The following is a 20997-nucleotide window of genomic DNA, read 5'->3' on the forward strand; positions in this document are numbered from 1 at the left end:
GTTGCTGTACAAACTTCCTTCCAATTTGACCTTGTTAATATGAATGAAGTACTCCCAAATTAGATATGTGTGTTTATTCTTTATTTTCTTCCTGTGATTACATTGATATTATTTTGGAGAAAAAGAGAGATTTGAATATGTGATAAAATTACAAATAACAATTTGCTGTTTTGCAGCATTGGTCTTTGTAGTAGTTCATGTAGTTGATCATTGATTATTATTAGTAGTTTTTCATTAATTGTCTATCCAAATATTTTAAACATCTGATCTTTGTAATAACAGAGAGTTCTGCTTTCTAAGGCTGAAAATCACCTTTGTGTCTATTATTAGAAGTATTTATGTACCACTTATTTCAAACTCTAAGCGGTTTTCAACTTGGTTAAAACGTCTTGGATAAACAGCAACTACAAAAAATATCAGAGGACTTTCACATTCTATAAAACACAATTAACAACAGAAAAGGGCATCAAAATAAACATTGCACATAAAGGTCTGCTGGAAAAATACAAGGAAAATTCATAGTAAACAACTTCACGAAATACCATCTAAACAGGAAATACAATATTAGAAATGAAAATTAACTAAAAGGTACAAATGCCACATTTTAAAATAACATGATTGACAATTAGGCAAAAGAAAACCAAGTTACTCTTCCAACCTCCCTTTGCCAATTAATCATCCAGTTGAACACATCAATCCAATTAAATTCCAAGCCCTCTATGCAACAATAAACACAGCTTACTAAAGCCAAAAGTACATTCAGTTCAGTTCCACACAAGTACAGGCTTATATGATCAGTGCATGCTATCTACAGTAGCAGGCTATGAAGGGTATAGAAACTACTTTGTCCAGCTTTCTAACTGTCATTCTAAACAATGACAGTTTACCCCCCCACACCCCAAAAAGCAGAAAAAATACTAAAAACATGAGTGACTCATATCAGTACTTCTTACTCCCCTTTTCTCTCATCCAAGGAACCAAAAACTATCAGAATAAGACAGGCTTAGCCATCCTTTGACCCACTGAAGCTAGTGGGACTTAAGTTACTAATTTGTCCCATTGATTTTTATGACTTTTATTGATTGAGTGTGGAACCAACTTCCCATTTCCAGTTAAAACACAGTTTCTTCTCTTTTTCTTTATTTTTTTAAAGAAGGAAGTTGCGGTCTGGGTACAACAATTTGTGATATGGTTTCACATTGTGCTTTGGAATCCACAATTTAATCACAGTTCCACACTTTGGAAGAAACTGGCAACTGTGCTTTAAGATAACCACAATGCAAGCCCTGAAGCCTTGCATGCAAGGAGAGGAGTGGGAGAGAGTGCAGAGGTACAGCACTCTTTCTGGCCTTGACTTGTGACATCTGAACTGGCACTTTGTTATTCAGGATTAGGGAAAGGATCAGATTCCCGCAATGCACAAATGCACCTTTCCACACGGATGTTGCAGTCGTGTCTTCTTTCTATAGTTGCCTTAAGCCAAGTACAAAATATCATTTGGAGCAGTCTTAAATTTATAAGGTAAAGGGACCCCTGACCATTAGGTCCAGTCGTGACCGACTCTGGGGTTGCGGCACTCATCTCGCTTTATTGGCCGAGGGAGCCAGTGTAAAGCTTCTGGGTCATGTGGCCAGCATGACTAAGCCCCTTCTGGCGAACCAGAGCAGCGCACGGAAACGCCGTTTACCTTCCCGCTGGAGCGGTACCTATTTATCTACTTGCACTTGGACATGCTTTTGAACTGCTAGTTTGGCAGGAGCAGGGACCGAGCAACGGGAGCTCACCCCGTCGCGGGGATTCGAACCACCGACCTTCTGATCAGCAAGTCCTAGGCTCTGTGGTTTAACCCACAGTGCCACCCGTGTCCCTAAATTTATAGGCACTACTTAATTTCTGGTTCTGTTTTTTCTTGGTACGACAAACTTTGTTTCTGATGTTCTGGCTCATTGTTTTCAAGGAGTGGACATCGGTTGGAAAAGTAACAAGTTTAGCTGTTGCTCTCATGTAACATGAGGCTTTTGGAATGTAGTATGTGATCTTTCCAGGAGACTTCATATGGAAAACAATGAAGAAACTTAATAGTGTTGCACTGTTTTTAATCATGGGTGTTTGTGTGTGTGTGACACTTGAACTTGAGTCCATGTGATTTTCAAATGAATCATTAAAGCACTAGGATGCTATGTGTGGGATAAGTAAATTATTTTAGGTCTAAATCAGTGCCAGATAGATAATTCATTGCTTAATGAAATTGATAGTTTCTAAGTTGGAGATGATAATGTGACTCTCCAAATATATCTTTCATTGTTCTTGTGTTAGTCCAGTTAGACCATTTTTCTCTGAAGGGAAACTGTGTTACATTGCACTTTACTGGGAAATGAGATACCTTTCTAGATTTCCATGCCTTTCCATTACCAATATTTTTTTAAACTCCTTCGAAAGATTGGATTTCTAGTAGCATGGTTTGCTCATCCTTTGAAAAAAGAAATCTAATAAAAAGTAATGTGATGGCTACAGTAATTCTAAATGGAAGGGCTAGACTAGAAAGAGATTTTGCTTGTGACTTGAGTGACAGAGAGGTGGTAGAACCCATTTTCTAGTGATGAAGAAATTAGATTAAGGGAATAATACAATATTGCCATTTTGTAAGATTTAATAATCTCTTAGTTACTGAATAATGTGCAAAGCAAAAATCTAATGAGAGAATGTTCATCGCACCATAGGAAAGAGCAAGAAACCTCAAATTGGTGACATTTATTTCTAATAAAAGTTTTGTTTTTTTAAAAAAGGCCTTTATTGACCCAGTTTGAAGATAACAGTCTGCTCTGAAAGACACCGTTGTCAGCAGCTGAAGACTGAGAAGCATCAGGAGAGGAAAAACTACAGCTAAAGCAAAATCTCCTAAAAGCTCAATGCATAGATTTTAGAAATATACAAGAAATGACAGTTATGAGCCCTTGCATGGTTTTGAAGCCACTTAACTTGTAAAATGTGCAGAATGTGCATTATTTTGAACAGCACGTGCTTTCCTGCTATTCATTAACATTTTGTATCTTCGGAAAATGGCTGTTTCCTTGTTGGATCTTTATGGGATATGCAGTTCTTGGTTAACTTTGTGAAGGGGGATGAAATGTCTATAGGAATCATGGTATAGATCAACAGGGAAATATCAGAACTCAGGGAAGGAAGAATTAGCAGACTAGTATCCTGTTTGGGGTGCTTCAAGTCTGTAATATATAATATTTTCAGCCCATTCCCCTCCACCTGAAATCTTAAGCAATGACCTGATTTGGAAGGGGCACTGAGACAGATTAATTGTGGACCTTCCATCCTATTTTGCAGGCCGGTTGAAAAAATAAGACATGCTGGGTCTTTAATTGTTGTTATTAATAGATATTTTGTTTATGTGTATGCCTGATTTAATTTATCTTCTTTGAATTAAATAAATTGTATAAACCTTGCCCACTGATATGTCAAACACTTTGTTTTGTTAGTTTCCCTTTCCAAGGCATAGGATTTAATGGTAAAAAGTTTTCTTCAGTTTGTTTATGGGTTACCTTTGTGACTGACACAGCTTGATGTGACTTATCACAACATGATTTCTCATATCAAGAAAGCTAAGAAAACAGAAGCAGAGTTACGGAAGTTAAATCCTGAGAAAACTACTGTTAAAGGCCGACCGACGAGAAAAACAATCTTGCTTATATGGACAAATGACTCTTTTCTGCCTGTGTTTACTCCCTAAGCAGAAAAGGGCTACATATCAACAACTTGGAAGGCAATAAACACTTTGCAGAGTTTCCCCCCCCCCCCCACTACCCAAAGAAAGCACAGAGCTTATTGCTTGGGCCTATATCTTGTCTTTGTTTCAAACAGCCTCTTAGGAGAAATGACAGAATGACACTGTCATGGTAGGGACTGGCAGTCCATGGACTTGATCTCCTGCGGGACACCCTGGATCTCATATAGCATTTGATCTGAAGGACCCACATTCTGTTCTCACAACTTCGTAAACCATGCAAGCACTTTTTTGGATCCCTGAGTTTCATGTTGCAGCCTTTATGGAAAGATAAAGAGTATGTGTGTAACACTTCAAGGATAATTTTCGCTATAATAGTGCACATATAAAAAAAGAGAGAAGTTTTTATTGGTGTGGGGGGAAAGGGGTGAGAATCTCACACTGATACCTTCTGTGTAAACTGATGTGTGTTGGGAACTGAAAGGGACCTGTGAAATCTAAATAGCAAATGGCAAATGGAGGGATTCCCTGAAGTAGCTGAAATGTGTAGATGAGCCCCTTTTTAAATTTTGTAATAAATAAGTTAATAAAGTTTTGCTTTACAAACAAGAAGACTGAGAATGACCTTCCATTGGAAGGCCATTGAATCCTTTGAATGTCTTGCCATGTTGCTAACAGTAGGTATTAAAACGTGGTGTTTACAAGAATGTAGGGAATGTCGATCTTTTGATTGAAGTGTTAGAACACACACACACACATGTATATGTATATATGAATTTCCCTTAGAAAACGTTAGACCTGTAGTTTCAGAATATTTTAAGAAGATGGAAGTACTTGGAACAACTATAGCTTTTTATGCTTCATTTGGAATGTCAGGATTTGAACCCGGCACCTTCCACTTGCAAAGAGATGCTTGTACCGCAAAAGCTGCAGCCTTTCCTTAATAAAGAAGAGGATGACCTCTAGAGTGGCTGCTGCTGAATGCCTCACTTAAAACACACACACACACATACACACACTGGCAAATCCCCCAGGTTAAACATCTGCTTTCGTAATTAACACCTCAGGTTCTGGGTGGCCCTGATGGCAGTGAAGACAAACCGGATCAGTCACAGCGTGTGTCGATTTCCAGCTGAAATTGTGTACGCAATCCAGGATGCTGTCCAGCTAGTTAGCTGATAAACATGAATGGAAATATTGATGTTAAAGGCTGAGATGTTTCATTATTGCACGAAACTGATGTTGCCACCATTAATTCCATAGCTAAATTCATTGCACATTTGCTACTTTATTATCTGTTTTAAAGAAGGTATTGGAGAATAACTGAGATGCCTTCAGATTCAGGTACAGGTTTAGGTAAACTCAGCCCTCCAGGTGTTTTGGGACTAAAACTCCCATCATCCCTAGCTAACAGGACCAGTGGTCAGGGATGATGGGAGTTGTAGTCCCAAAACATCTGGAGGGCTGAGTTTGCCTATGCCTGTTCAGGTAGGTAGCCATGTTGGTTTGATGCAGTCAAAATAAATTTAAAAATTGTCCAGTGGCACCTTAGAGACCAACTAAGTTTGTTCTTGCTTTTGTGTGCATGCACACTTCTTCAGATGTCTTCATTTTGCTTTTTAGAAAGTCAATTCTTTAATATTAATCATTAGTGTGTTCCTTGATAAAGTATTAAAAATACATATAATATAAAAATAGCTAGAAAGTTCAGAACATCTTTTGGCGACACTAGGAATATGTGGTGGTGGAGGTTGCAGATCATTACTGAGACATGATGTTGTTTAAGCAACAGCTACTCTTAATGGGACACGGGTGGCACTGTGGTCTAAACCACAGAGCCTAGGGCTTGCTGATTAGAAGGTTGGCGGTTTGAATTTCCACGACAGAGTGAGCTCCCGTTACTCTGTCCCTGCTCGTGCCAACCTAGCAGTTTGAAAGCACATCAAAGTGCAATTAGATAAATAGGTACCACTCTCGTGGGAAGGTAAATGGTGTTTCTGTGCGCTGCTCTGGTTCGCCAGAAGTGGCTTACTCATGCTGGCCACATGACCCAGAAGCTGTACACTGGCTCCCTTGGCCAACAAAGCAAGATGAGCGCCACAACCCCAGAGTCGTCTGCGACTAGACCTAACGGTCAGGGGTCCCTTTACCTTTACTCTTAATGGCACCTCACTTTATGGTTTTCCAGAATAGCAAGTGTTGCCTCTTTGTCTTCCGTTCTCTGCTTGAATCAGGAAAGGGTGTTTGGATATCAAGACCAGAACTCATCAGGGAGAGGAAGAATGTCTCTCACAACCACATTCACTTCCTGATCTGCTTCAAGAGAAGAAAGAGGGAGACTAGGACTTCCTTAGCAGCAAGAGGACTTCCTTCTTTCTTTGTACAGTCCTCCCCAGGCTGATTCCAGAAATAGAGAGCTAAGGGACGTAGAAAGGGCTTTAATAGCTAGAGACAAGAGGGGACCCCTCTGAAGGCCAGATTTAATCCATGGCCCACCAGAGCCAACCCCTTTATGGTGTAAAATGTGTTGCCATAGTCTAACTCTGTTATAACCCCAGAACACAGAGAAGGTTTTCAGTTTAGCTCTTGGTCTAACAAGTCAGAATAAGGTCCTCAGAGAGATCATAGCCTTTCTTGGTGGGAAATAGGATTCCAGTTGTAATGCACGCCACATAATTTATATTGAATATACTTGAATCAGTACATGGGGCAAATCTACTTTTTTCTGACTTGGTTTTCCTTAATGACATAGGGTGGTCCACCAGTGAAACATCCTGTTCTCATGTGGCCAACTGAACAAAATAGCACGTTTCTCACTTGTTATGCCCAACAACTGAAATTCAGAGGCATATAGCCTCTAACATTATTTTGACTTCAGTGCTTCATCCAGGGAAAGCAAACATGGGCTATTATATGTCCTAAGAGGGGAAGAAACACCACTACTTCTTCCTATCAGATAAGCCAGATGAAATTCATTAAAATGACATGATCCACAAAAAAAGCCAAGCCAGTCACCTTTGAGACCTCCTTTCCCAGAATCCTAAGATATGTATAAGAAGTGAAAGGGAAGAGGGTATTTGCTTTCATGCTGGGGAGAAGATGCAAACTGAGTCTTGTTATTGAGGCTTTCTGGAAAACCCTAACGTGTGAGAGCAACCACCCCTTTCCCATTCTCTGTGGAGGGAAGGAAAGGTGGTTTCTCTCCTGGGTTTGTGCAGGCAGATTCTTTGTGTTCCTGTCATCTCCTTCAGATGCCCCAGAGGCTCATGCTGGAAGCACTGGGGTGCCCACTATGGGGGACAGGACACTTGCCACTGCTGACCAGAAGCAAGCGCTTATAAGAACACTGATTAGCAGTATTCAGAATCTGGTGTGATTTGGCAACCAGTAGGACTCTAGAGAAGTCAATTGTTAGATTTAATTAATGTGATACACCATTTTCTGTGGCAATATCTCTCTCACACATGCTCAAACATAGAAACACACACACTAATGTTTTTACCAGCTGGAGATGACTTTGCTAATTTTGCACTGCCAGAACAAATGTAATGAAAAGTAAAGTATCTCATGAATGTTTAAGAGTTGCTTCAAGAGATTTGTTCAGTTCCACAGTACAGAACATGACATATACTCATATTAATAATAAACATGTGAATAGTAAATTTTGTGCATGTATTTCACCTTCTGTTTCTGCAGCAGTGGGGCTGTCAAATAACACAACTGCATCCCCAGGGGTTGCACCCTAATTTGCTGCCTGTATTTACTGAATGCCTAGTCTGTGATGGTATGCATGCTTCAAATAGACGTGTCCAGTCTAAAGTACTGCTCTAGCAGTGTTAGAAACTCAGCTGTATAAGCTAGAAACTCAGCTATATAAACAGTCAGGATCCAAGGATCCCCAGGCATGCATTTCCATCCTGGCACCTGGGCATCTTCACTTGGTCGTAAGCGGCTGATAAAGGTAAAGGTAAAGGGACCCCTGACCATTAGGTCCAGTCGTGACCGACTCTGGGGTTGTGGCACTCATCTCGCATTATTGGCCGAGGGAGCCAGCGTACAGCTTCCGGGTCATGTGGCCAGCATGACTAAGCCACTTCTGATGAACCAGAGCAGCGCACGGAAACGCTGTTTACCTTCCCGCCGGAGCGGTACCTATTTATCTACTTGCACTTTGATGTGCTTTCAAACTGCTAGGTTGGCAGGAACAGGGACCGAGCAACGGGAGCTCACCCCGTCACGGGGATTCGAACTGCCAACCTTCTGATTGGCAAGTCCTAGGCTCTGTGGTTTAACCCACAGCGCCACCCGCGTCCTATGTGCAAAATGTGTCTGGCGAATTTCAAAAACTGCCACCTAGTGATGATGCAGTTCAGCCATGTTGCACCTTGGTTTAATTGGAACTGTTAGAACAATAGGTGCAGCCACTACCTTTACAAGCAGTGAGTTACAAGATTCCTTTAAAAAGGATGAGGAAAAACTGATTTTACCATGTTGAAGTTAGGGCTGGACCCCGCCTACCCACCCCCAATGCCTTTTGATTAATTTTGTGGGGTTTTTCAAGGTAGCCTTACAAATAAGTTTATGTGATCCTCCCCTGGGACACTGGTGTTGCCATGGTAGAAGAACTGATGGTGGAAACATCAATGCTTGGTGTCATTTTTCCTTCTTCAGCTGTGCAGCACCAATGTGCAACATTGGGCTCACAGCCGCACAGCCGAAATAAACATCATTGGGTTAAGCAGTGATGGAGATGGATTGCTACTGCCAGGACCTCAAAGTGATGGTGATGTGTGAAGAAGGGGAGCTTCAGTGCCAAATGCTGAGTTGAAAATGTTAGGTTCAGAATATTTGACTCAGCTTTACTTTTAATATCAATGATTTGTGTATATCGATTTGAACAAATGCATTGAAATGTTTTCAATAAGATGTCAGCTGTTTACATTGACACGGTCCTAAAGCTTTAATATCAAATCGGCTGTTGGAGCAGCATGAGTAAGCAGCAACTGTCAGTAGGGTGTATATATCTGAGTCCTGGGTGCTGAATTCATGAATTTGGTTCCAACAATCCAGACAATCACAATCTGAAAGCATATTTTGGTATGTTGATTCCAGTTAAGCAGTTGCATTTGAGAACATGGATTAATGAATAAAAAACCCCCCACTAATATCTTTTTATCTTTACCTTAAATCTAATATCTTTTTATCTTTATCTTTTATCTTGGAGAATCTGACAGCAATGACTATGTGCAGACATGTGTTCACAGCCAACAGTAAGAAATTATGTTAGAGGACAAGTTCACATACAATGCCAACCCAATCCTTGGCTAAGATGAATGAGCAAATGTGGGGTTTTGAACCACAGGTTGCAACTGCAGTGCTCCTCCCACTGTCCTGATGTTCTACTCAAAACTAAGCCTTGGTTTGTTTTAGGATTATTTCTGAACCTGGGACGATGGTTTGTCTCCCCCAGACAACCCAGTACCGGCAAACAAAGAACATTGGCTTCAACTCATGGTTTTCTGCAGCGAGGCAAGCCATGGGCCCAGGTTTAGAAGTGAGCCAAATCATGATTTAGCCCTGAATAGTGAAGTAGCAACAGAAACAGAGAAGCAGCAGTTCAGTTATGATATTTGGTCTTGGAACTTGTTCATTTGTGCTAAATCATTATGTATGTCAGCTTGTATGAAACATATACAAAATTACAGTACCTTTGCAGTGAAGTGTTGATAGAGGACATTAAAAAATTGCTGAAGAACCAAAACCCATTTTCATTTACATTTTGCCGTTGATTCGTTTTTGGGGTTCCACTGGACCTTACAAAGGGTTTGCTTGTGGAATAGAGATTACAGCAGAATGCTGTAGGAACCATAAAAAAATGTTTGGGAGGAAAATTGTTGTGCAGGCTGTATTTTCTTTGCTGTTGCCTATTTGCAAGCCCACAACCTAGCCCCTCTTTGTGCTGCTGTGATGCTAGGGACTATTCAACTGCTCAGAAGAAGGCTGATAGCATCTGAGTTAAGAGTAAAGACTTTAACAAAGGAAGTGTGGCTGATTTGGCTAAGGAAAAGTCAGACAGCTCTAAATATAGGAGGGGAGGTGTGCTCTTGGCAGGATTACAGGAAATGGCTGAGTTGTACTGGTTTGTTAAGTTGAATCAGATAGTATGTCATGACAGCTTATGTAGTAGCTTGCTGGATGGCTGCCATGTCAATCAGCAGCCAAATGACTCCATAGTGGACACATAGCATCCCCTTTGCCTCTGTGTGCAACATCCTCTGGATAGATATTATTATCATTACTATTATTATTATTATTAATATTAATATACCACCCTACATCCAGAGGGCGGTTTGCAGAATACAAGACCACAACATATACAATCAAAACAAAATCAACAACCCAATAACACCCCCTTACAAAAAAAATGGAACCACAATTTAAAAGGACATACGACAACCAAAGGCCTGGTTAAAAAGGAGCGCTTTTGCCTGGTGCCTAAAGGTGTATAATGAAGGTGCCAGAGAAACTTCCCTGGGGAGAGCATTTCACAGAGGGTGAGCCATTGCAGAGAAGGCCCCGTTCTCAAGTTGCCACCCTCCAGATCTCTCGAGGAGGCACACAGAGAAGTGCCCCAGAAGATGATCTCAGGGTTTGGGTAGGTTCATATGAAAAGAAGCGGTCCTTGAGGTACTGCGGTTCCAAGACTTTATAGATCAACACCAGCACTTTGAATTGGGCCCAAAAACTAATTGGTAGGCAGTGCAGTCAGACCAGGATCAGTGTAATATGTCTGGTGAGCAACCTGGCCACTGAATTCTGCGCTAGCTGAAATTTCCGAACTGTCTTCAGAGGCAGCCCTATGTATACATTGCAGTAATCTAACCTTGAAGTTACCAGAGCATAGAAAACAATAGTTAGACTATCCCTGTCCAGATAGGGCTACCAGCTGAAGCTGATGAAAGGCATTCTGGTCCACTGAGGCCATCTGAGCCTTCAGCAACAACAAAGGATCCAGGAATACCCCCAAGCTACAAGCCTGCTCCTTCAGAGGAAGTGTAACCCCATCAAGAGCAGGCGATCTTCCACTCATTTAGTCTAGGGAACCACCCACTAACAGTGCCTCAGTCTTATCGGGATTGAGCTTTAGTTTGTTGGCTCTCATTCAGTCCATTACTGAGGCAAGACACACTGGTCCAGCACTTCTACTGCCTTACCTGCAGATGAAAAAGAGAAATAGAGCTGAGTGTCATCATAGATAGATTAGAGCCATCTATGGAAGCCAAAGAAAGGAACAGATATTCTGGGAAGCTCTACAGCTGATGTAGAGCTAATAGTTGAGAGTGTAAGCTGGGAGCTTTTCTCCACAAAATCTAGTTTTCCTTTCTAGATGTCTAGGGAGGAAGAAACATGGTCACAGGAAGGGGCTGTATCAGACCTTGATGTGAGTCCTCACAGGGCTCATTCTTCCTGCCTGTTCTATTATTCTTTTTAGATTTTGTGACACATTAAAGAAGATGCTTTACTTTGTCCTTGGAAGACCACCATAGCTTAGGAACAAGCATCCTCCACAACAGTCCTTCAAAGTTGTCCTCCTGTTGATTCTTGTCCATACCTGTAAACCTGATATGAGGCAGACTTCCTTTCTACATTGATATTACTACCAAGAAGGCCCTGTCATGGGGAGCGCACAGTGGCGGCAGCCCCATTAGAGTTCACAAGATGGTTGATATTGGGGCATACACTCTTTTAGGTACTGGTGGTGTTGTGTGGATGTACGCGAATAAAGCATGGCAATTAGATTCCAGATACTTTGCATGGAAGCATTCCAACTGTCTCTTATGACTCCATCATGAAGCTCAATTCTTTCTTTTGCTAATAGGAGACTCTGTAAGTAGGCCTGGAATAAGATGCTGTGACCATGACTGAGTTGCTGGAGTTTCTGCTTTAAGTGAGCACCTTCCTGGGTCATAGTGCACCCATGTTGCCAGAAACATGGTAAGAGAAATGAACCTGGAGTTATTCAGGGTATGGCTCCATACTTTGCTCTCAAGGCTATGGCCTAAGGCTTTTGAAGATGCACCTGCTTACGGCGACCTCTTGATCGGAGTCTTCTGTTTTAATTGCTGTGTTGTTTTAATGGGAATGTTTTATTGCATATTTTAATTACAGAGGGTTATATTTTAATGCTGTGTAATTGGTTTTTCCTCTTTGTAAACCACTTAGAAGCCTGTTTCGACATTAAGTGGTAGATTACTTTCAGGATAATGATAGTAATAATCCTATGCGTATTTACTTGGGAGCAAGACCTACTGTGCAGAATTCAATTATTGGGCTTTGTGATATTCACTGACTGGTTGATGTAGACTGCTTTTTCTGTCTGATCTAAGGTGAGAAGTTATATGTACCTACATTTTGCATATCTCTTTACCAACAAAACTGGATCAATAATGTAACCGCTTCTTTTGTGCATACTATGCTTATAGACAAGAAAAGCCAAACATCCCCTGAATCAAAAGTTTATTTTAAAAATAAAAACAGAAGCCTCTTGTTACATTTCACACATTATAACTGGGAAATTATACACCCCCTATACCATTTAAACAGCAAAATGTTTTCTGAAGTTACCAAACGGCACAATTAGTAGCTATGCATGTTCTTACTAATAATTGACACAGAGTATAGTTGTTAAAACTTCCATTTTTATCATCCACCTGCCGGGATCCTTCTGTCATACCCAACTTGATCGCAGTATCTCTGTACTCAAAGAATAATTATTGAACCATTCACCCTCACACTTGCCTTGCTTGTCTTCAGAAATCGAGGAACTAGCGTGACAAGAATTTTAAAACCATTATTTTCAGTTTGAGTAAATGACAGAAGATGACTGTCAACCTGTGCGGAGCTGACACAGATGTAAGAGGAATGAAAGTATTTGTACCTGAATGCCTTTGTGTTGCTGTGATTGTGGAGTGGGAAAGAAAATATAAAGCAAGTTCATCCTTAACCATGACAGAGCTTGGGTCTCGGCTGGGAAAATCTAGAGTTTTAAAATGTCAGTTGATATAGATGGTGAAGACGGACCATCTTAAGTCGTGTGTTGGAAGAGGTTTGAACACACATTTGCTTTATTCTGAGGTACTTAGTCCTCTTCAGGTGTTCTGCAATCGCATGAGGGAGGCAGGGCATCAATGCCACCTCTACTCCTATTCCTGTTCTTCCTGCCCTCTCGGTGTTGAAGGGTGATCTTCTGAAGAAGGAAGCCTCTTGTATTCATGGAGACTCCTCATGCATTTTAGAACCCCAGGTCTCCACATGTCCAGGAAGCTCTTTTTGTCAAGGGTTTCCCTCAAGTTTTAACAACCAACTGCCATTAAACACAATTAAGGTAGATGTAAAAGAGGGCAAACAACCACTGGAAGTGCTCTATCAACAGATTAGAAATAAGGACAGTTACCACCAGCTCAGTGTTTTGTTTTGTTTTTTAGACCATTATCAGCATATGAGTACACCCTAAAGCTGTGAGATCTGGTATCACTAGAGGCAGCTTTCATTTATAAATGAGGACCGTTTCACATATAAACATCATTCATCTCATGGCTTCATCCTTGATGTGTGAACTGATTCAACCGAAAACCACCTTATTTCAAGTTACGTGAAAGTCCTATGCTTTGTATTTGATTTGTGATGAAATTGTGTGTGAAGCTTGCATATAACATAATCATCCTGATGCTTTATATGAGGCTCAGTGAAGATGTACAAGTGACAAAATGGTTGTCTTGGTGATTTTAGAGCATCAAAACCCTGACAAGCTACCCTTGAGGAAAAGTGAATAGTGCGTGGGTATGTTTTTATTGTTTTTGTTGTTATTATTATTAAAAAATGCCTTGTTTTCATTCTGGTCAGGCTCACTAGAACACAATGAGAAAAGACAGTTCACAGCTAGTGTTATGTCTAGTTTTAACTGAGGAGATAAACCAGTATTTGGTCTGTACTAATTCAGAATGAATATGGGATCTCACATGATTAAATGACTCTCCTGATAAAGAAAAATCTCTCCAATTAGCACATCAGAGGGAATTTTAGACTAGAACCCCTTTCCTCAATATCATAGGGTTTCTTTTTGATGTGAATGAACAATTACTTACATGAGCCTTCTCCACTCAGCCCTCCCCATCCCAGATACAGGTTCACTTCCACTGTGAAAATTAGGCCTAAACAAACTGAAGTCCTGTTAGTGACTTCAAATATGTTACTGACATCTGTATTAAAATGCTTCTTCTAATTCTTGTATTCAAATCCTTTGAATTTCTGAGTTAATCAAAAGCTGTTTTACCTGGTTAACATTGCTGTAGTACTTTGAATATGGGAATTCATCAGAAGTAGTATTATTCTCCTTTTTCAGAATCAGAAAAGGATGTTAAATTTTTCATGAACATCTTCCCCAGCGTTTTAAACCTAGCCTCAGATGAAACACTTCAGAAGGCAAGATGTCTTACACATGCAGATTACTTATCAAGATGACAATTGTGCCATGGTTGCTAATTATTTATTTTATATTGGCAGCCAGTGCAGTTCCCTCAGCACCAGTGCTATACGCTGATGAAAGGCAGCACCAGACACAAACTGCGGCCCCACAAGCCATAGCAATAGGAATGTGCACGGGCCACATGATATGATTCAGATGTGTATTCTTCATTTTGGAAAGAAAGAAAAAATCTGTCTGATTTCCTCTGTGGTTTGTCTGATTAGAGTCATGTTTTGGATCTGAAGCAGCTTCATTAAAACCAGACTTTGTTTCCCACCATCCACAATATATGAACTATCAGGTCCCCGTGTTTGACAAAAGTGGATGAAATTTGAAGGCATAGCAGCCTCTTCAAAGTGAGTTAAGACTGACAAATTACAGTCAAACACGTCCAGGAGTTTTGGGCCTGGACACCTTTTTTCATTTATTTAAGGAAATGTGTGTTTAATTTAACAGGAGAATTGGATGAAATTTGCAGCCATGGTTACTTCTTCTAAAGCCACGAGCCCTACTAGATTTCAGAAGGTTAGCTGCAGTGGTTTCACTACAAGGGCAGCCATTACAGTTTAGGGCATGTAAAAAAAGTACAGTGGTACCTCAGAACTTGAACGTAATCCGTTCTGGAAGACTGTTTGACTTCCAAAACGTTTGAGTTCTGAGGCACGGCTTCTGATTGGCCGACAGCTAGGTTTCGGCACAGCGGAAGCTACGTCAGATGTTTGTGTTCCAATGAAAGTTCGAAAACTGGAGCACTTTCTTCCGGGTTTTCAGCATTCAGGAGCTGAAACATTTGAGAACAGAGCTGTTCAAGTTCCGAGGTACCACTGTATTAATTTTCCTCTACTATAGTGGTTTGTGAATAATTGGTCTGAAAGCTGCAGACATGACAGATGTGTCACAGGTAACAAACCTGTCTAACTGCAGTCAAATAGGTCCAACAGCTTTTGTGCTATGTACCTTTTAAACCTAAATGTGATTCATCCTCCATGTGGTTTTCTTTGTAATTAGCCCTCCATGGTCAGTTGCTAAGGAGCTCTCTTTCTCCCCTTCCCTCCTTCTACTTTCCCCTTATCATTCTAAGTTCCAATTCTGGAATGGTCCACCCTTCCTTCACTCCACCCTGGCATTTCCCTTATGGTAGATAGTGAGATCATTTTTCTCTGGTAAGACACAATACAGTAGTATATGCACTTTATGCCTATATGTTTGTCCAAGTAACAAAACACTATGAAGTGTTCTTTATGGTCCTGATTTCACTTGCCCCTACTTCACTCTGATGAGGCACTGATCCGCCTTCTTGTGCTTGGGATTTGGAGTTTGAACAGAATAAATGCACACCCCTAGTGAGGAGAGCTATGGTTTCCCCCCAAAAAAAGACAATGTTGGAAACTGCATTGTGGGTGAATGCATGATGTTGGGCAATAATAGCTAAAATTCACATTAGATGTGAACCGAGCTATTCTGTATCTTTTTTCGCCCGACAGGATTTGGGAAGGGCAAGATTATATTTTACTTACACTTCTCTCTTCTTTATTTCTTTTGGGCTGGTTTATGTGGGCTGATTGCCACATAAAATATACTCTGAAGGCATCAGTGGAAGTTGAAGATTTGTATGCATGTTGTAGCAAATGGCAATCATTCTTGTGTCCTTGCCTTCTAAGGAAATCTGCTAAATAATCTAAGTAGACCATACTGTTATTTCGCTGTCCAGTTGTTGCATTATATTTTTAGTGAAGTGTCACGTTTCTCCTGAAATAAAAATAACCAAGTTTAGTTGTTGCTTGGTTTTTATTGGAAGGTTCAGTGGAGACAGCTGAGAGACTAGATGTATGTCATGCAGGAGAAGGTGAACAAATAGTGCTGGGAGGTTTTGATTAAATCCCCAAGATAAGAGGATCCCACACAGGAGGATAATTTTAACAAATCAGCTAAAATAATTCACATGTCATGCTGTGTCCATGTGTATTAACTCAGTTGCCCAGAAAAAACAAAACAAAACAGACTTAACCAGATCCCTCAGCTTTTCAAATATATTTGTTGACTTTATTTGAGAAAACAACTATGACTCTCCCATAATTTCTTCTGGGGCTTTCTCCCAGGTGCCCCTCCACTTAGACTAAGTTTGTAATAGGCCCATTACAAATTTTGGATCTGAACATATTTAACTCCTTGGGTAGATCCTAAGTTGTACCTTTTTATTTAGTGTGGGGCTACAAAGCACAATTTTTTAAAAAAACAACAACAACCAAGTAAACCAAATGATCAATTATAAAAAGAAGTGCATTTTGGAAAAAGGAAGGGGGAAAAAAGAAAGGGAAGGGAAGGCAACAAATGAACTCTTGCTGGTTACTTTGCTGGTTACAGTTACCTACTTGGGCTGAGTTGAGTTTCAGAAGTGTGATCAGAGTTCCTTACAAAAGAAAGTTTCTAATAGAGAAGCATCTCTATAATGACTCTGCACATACATCATAAAAGGTCTGGCCAGTTGCAACTAGCTGAGGTACTGTGAAAATAAGAGTTATCCTAAGAATGTGTACCCAGAAACAAAAATATTTGTGCAGGACTTTCAGAAGAGTAGTCTATTTGCGTACACAGTAGGGGCACCTTTGCTCTGTTTAGAAAAGGAGTGACTAAGATGCGTCCCTGTGGCCATACCTCTACCAGCAGCCTCTGTCATCATGATCAGTGGTCTGGGGTGCTGGGAGTTGTAGTCCAACAACAACTGGAAGGCCACAGTTAAACCACCCCAGTTTAGAATGCACAGTTTGGCAGAGAAAGTATCAGGGAAGACAAAATGGAGAATTATTAGGAAGCAAAAAGATTGTGAGGGCAACGATAGTACTGTTGCTTCTCCCACCACTGACAGCTTTATCAGTGATATGAAGAGAACTTCTGCTGGAGGTCAAGGGAGACACGCTTGAATTCAAGGTTTCATCCTCATCGGCCAAACAAATAATTGCTTCAGTACTACTTCCCTCTCACAATATCACACAGAACAGACACCTCATCTGTTCCAGATATTGTATTCTCAACATCTCGGTTTTACCTGAATCCATCTTCAGTTTGTTGACTCTCGTCCATGTAATGGTATATCCATGCAGTGTAACAGATATAGTACCTATGATGATATTTATCCAGTTTCAAAACTTGTGGGGGAGGGTTGGAATGGAAAAAATGAGGAAATGTTTAACTTCTCCCAGAGCTTTAGCACTTTGCCAGAAATGTAGCAATTTAAGATGCCTAAAGAAAAAGGCTGTGAGAGGTGTAACAATCCTGAAAGGAAAACATAAAAGGCAATAATTTAGACAGACAGGTCAGCTGAATTTCAATAGCTCATTATTCCTGAACTCAGGATCACCTGGGTCAAAAGCACTTGCTACTCTGAAATGGATTATAATTATTTCTTTGCCATTTTTCTGAAGATAACTGTGTTTTTTGGTGATAACATAAGAGAAACTGGCCCATGCTGCTTTTCAATTAGTTTTCACTTAGGCTAGTGGGAAAACAAACACAGAAAATAAATCACTGTCATTTAAACTGAGCTAATTTATTCATTTTAAAATAAATATATGTATAAGACATTACAGATGCATAGTAGGCTCATTGAATAGCTGAACAATTCATAGGCTGGCAAGCATAGTAAAACATTGTATATAACTGTTAGCATGCATATTTTGTAGTATGTTATGCTCTGTGATTATTTTAATTTAACTACCATGTGTTAAATTCACATTAAGCTACATTTTCACCACAAGATCATTTATTGAATGTGCTTAATGCAAAGCTTCTAAACTTTGCCTTTCAGTCACTACTTTATTATACAGTTTGTTGAGTGCAGGAATATTAGCTGGAAAGCATCAAACAAGGATAGCTTAGAGTAGGGAAAAGGAACTTCTTCTTTCCAATATTTGCACTGCAGTTTATCACACATTCCATCATGAACATCTCCATGGATTCAGATTTAATTCAGTGACCCCCTCCTGAAGATATCCCCATTGGAACATAGATAAGAGTGTTTTAGCGACTTAATACTCAGAGCAACAGAGCTTGCAGATGTGTTAAGCCAATGTGTCTCACACAAAAATGCAATTAGGGTAACACCCAACTGCTCATTAAGTTGACAATACTGAGATCACCATGTATCTTTTTCCAGAGGGCGTAGCCATGTTAGATGGTTGCCCCAAACCAACAAAAAGTCTATGGGGCCAGCTTTCATGGACTAGAGCCCACTTATTCCTCTTACGCCATGAAAACATTCTTTAAGTTTAGCAGAATACCATTCATTGTGTCAGCAAATCATACATAACTTGGAGCTCTTAGTTATTTCATTTAAATTGTGAGTAACCTTAAAATTATGTTTTGCGTTTCAGTTTCAACTGAATGGATTTTAAAGCAGGTCTTCTGACTGGACTTACTACAAACACCCTAGACAGGGGAAATGTCTAGGAATGGCACTGTGAGCTTGTGCTCTGCAATTTTCCAGCACAATAAAGTCTTCGTTTGCAGCAGCTCCAGGGAATCTCTGTACTTTATGAAGTAAGAATATTGAGGGGTCCCTTCAAGGGGTTCAGCTTATTAAGGAAGACTGGACCTTTGGAGAGAGCGTACCTTTTAAAGCTCAAACTGGTCAGAAAATGAACAGAGACCAGACCAGGATATATGAAAGCAAAGCGGCTATAAGCCTGATCTTTATTAAAGCTGTTGCAACAGGGTGCTTCCGTCACATGCAGGAGAGAGTAGGAGGACCCCGGACAAAGGTGTGCAAGCCCTTATATAGACTTATACGTAGCTCAAGACCACCCCCAGAAACATCATACATACATCACAGAAGGGGTGTAGCCCAAGACCCCCCCTTAATATCATCAGAGAAGGGGCAGACTACAACAGAAATCTGAGTGCATTGTTTTTTCTCCTGTCTGCTAGGTTACTTGATGATGATGATGATGGTGATTATTTTATTATTTATACCCTGCCTATCTGGCTGGGTTTCCCCAGCCACTTTGGGTGGCTTCCAACAAAATATTAAAATACAATAGTCTGTTAAACATTAAAAGCTTCCCTAAACAGGGCTGCCTTCAGACGTCTTCTAAAAGTCTGGTAGTTGTTTTTCTCTTTGACATCTGGTGGAAGGGTGTTCCACAGGGCGGGTGCCACTACTGAGAAGGCCCTCTGCCTGGTTCCCTATAACCTGGCTTCTCACAGCGAGGGAACCACCAGAAGGCCCTTAGTGCTGGACCTCAGTGTCCAGGCAGAACGATGGGGGTGGAGATGCTCCTTTATGTATATTGGACTGAGGCCGTTTGGATTGGATTACCTGGGCATCCTGGCCACTCTTTTGTTATGATAGCTACTCGACTCCTGAATCCAGGTCACAGGTCACAGGCTCACCCTGTTCATATCTTAAATGTGCCCTTGAGATAGGATTTGTGAGCAAAGAGACAATGGGGAGGCTCTCCCCATTTCCTTCGACCTTGCAGAGAAATATTTGAGGTCAATTTGGAAGAGAGAAAATGGCTTCAGGACTTTTCTGTGGGTTTCAGACATGTGTTTTACATATTTGTATGTGTATCCTTGGTACATTTATGAACATCTATTTTATATATATATAAGACCTTAAAATTCTTATAACACTTTATATGACCGTGATTCTCCTATTAACCCCCAAAATAAAAATAAAAACCCCAAATCCTTTAAATCCACATGTCGTTTTCCAGACTATTTTAGACCAGATAAGGAGGCAACCCGATCTTTTCCACCTCTGGATTATAATAGGCATTGCTCTAGCATTTGGACAGAGGGTATGAAAGGGTCACAAGTGCAGCTAATATAATAATGGCCTCAAGTTGTCACTATAAAGAGAAATCATGCTCACTGAAGAATGAATAGCTTTGCATGCAAACAGATACTATAATATCTGGAATAGCAAGAACCTTCCAAGAAATGGATTTGAAAGCGCCTGCAGTAGTTTTCTGGTCTGTTGGAAGACACAATCCCTTTCACTGGGATGGTGAAATAATTTGTGGGCTCCAAGAGACAGTCTGTGACAGTTGTAGAACAAGGTAGCCAAACTATCAGAGGCAGGGTGGATGAGTCTGCCATTCATTGTCTCAGTGCAAATCAACTAGTTCCCTGGACTCTCATATTTCTGTTTGCTTGGCAGCTGTTCACAGATGTCATAAATCAACACTGAGGTCCCTGCAATAGAATAGTTCTGGCTAGTGCTAAACAGTGAGTCCTAGTCTCTGGAAATTTATTTGCAGGCCTGCTTTCTTTCTTTTTTTTTTTTTACTTGCAAGTTGTTACCAGCAGATAGCATTGATTGCCCCTTCTTTGATTTGGCAAGTTTAGCATAAGAGTCTATGGGATATTGATGAGACCTATATATATCATACACTTAAAGGGAATTGAAAAGCAACCAGTTGCTCTCATTTACAAGCCAGACATTATTTGATTTTTTTCTCCTCTCCTCATCAGCTAATTCTTCACATGCCAGAGGGTTCTAGAATATTGGCTAGATCTTGTTTCATAGAAATGTTGTTGGTCGGAGTCCATAGCTCACAACAGCTAGACTTGGGACTGGACCAGCACATGTTGTTTGAAACTTCGGAGGGAGATCTCCAAGAACAGGAAGATCTCACAAAATATGAAGGGGAGTATTTCTTTATAGGATGACTCAGCAGAATTTGGGTGAGGAACTTTGGAGAAGAGGAAGCTTACCCTTAAGCTTCAATAGATT

At 40.5% G+C, this 20997-nt stretch overlaps 1 protein-coding gene across 3 annotated transcripts in view; it reads left to right on the forward strand.

The window, feature by feature from the left end:
* Window positions 1-20997, forward strand: part of PRR16 (proline rich 16) — a 160912-nt gene that overhangs the window by 52392 nt on the left and 87523 nt on the right. The window lies entirely within an intron of this gene.

This window comes from Podarcis vaucheri, assembly GCF_965113315.1.
Source record: "Podarcis vaucheri genome assembly, chromosome: 11".
Taxonomy (NCBI): Eukaryota; Metazoa; Chordata; class Lepidosauria; order Squamata; family Lacertidae; genus Podarcis; species Podarcis vaucheri.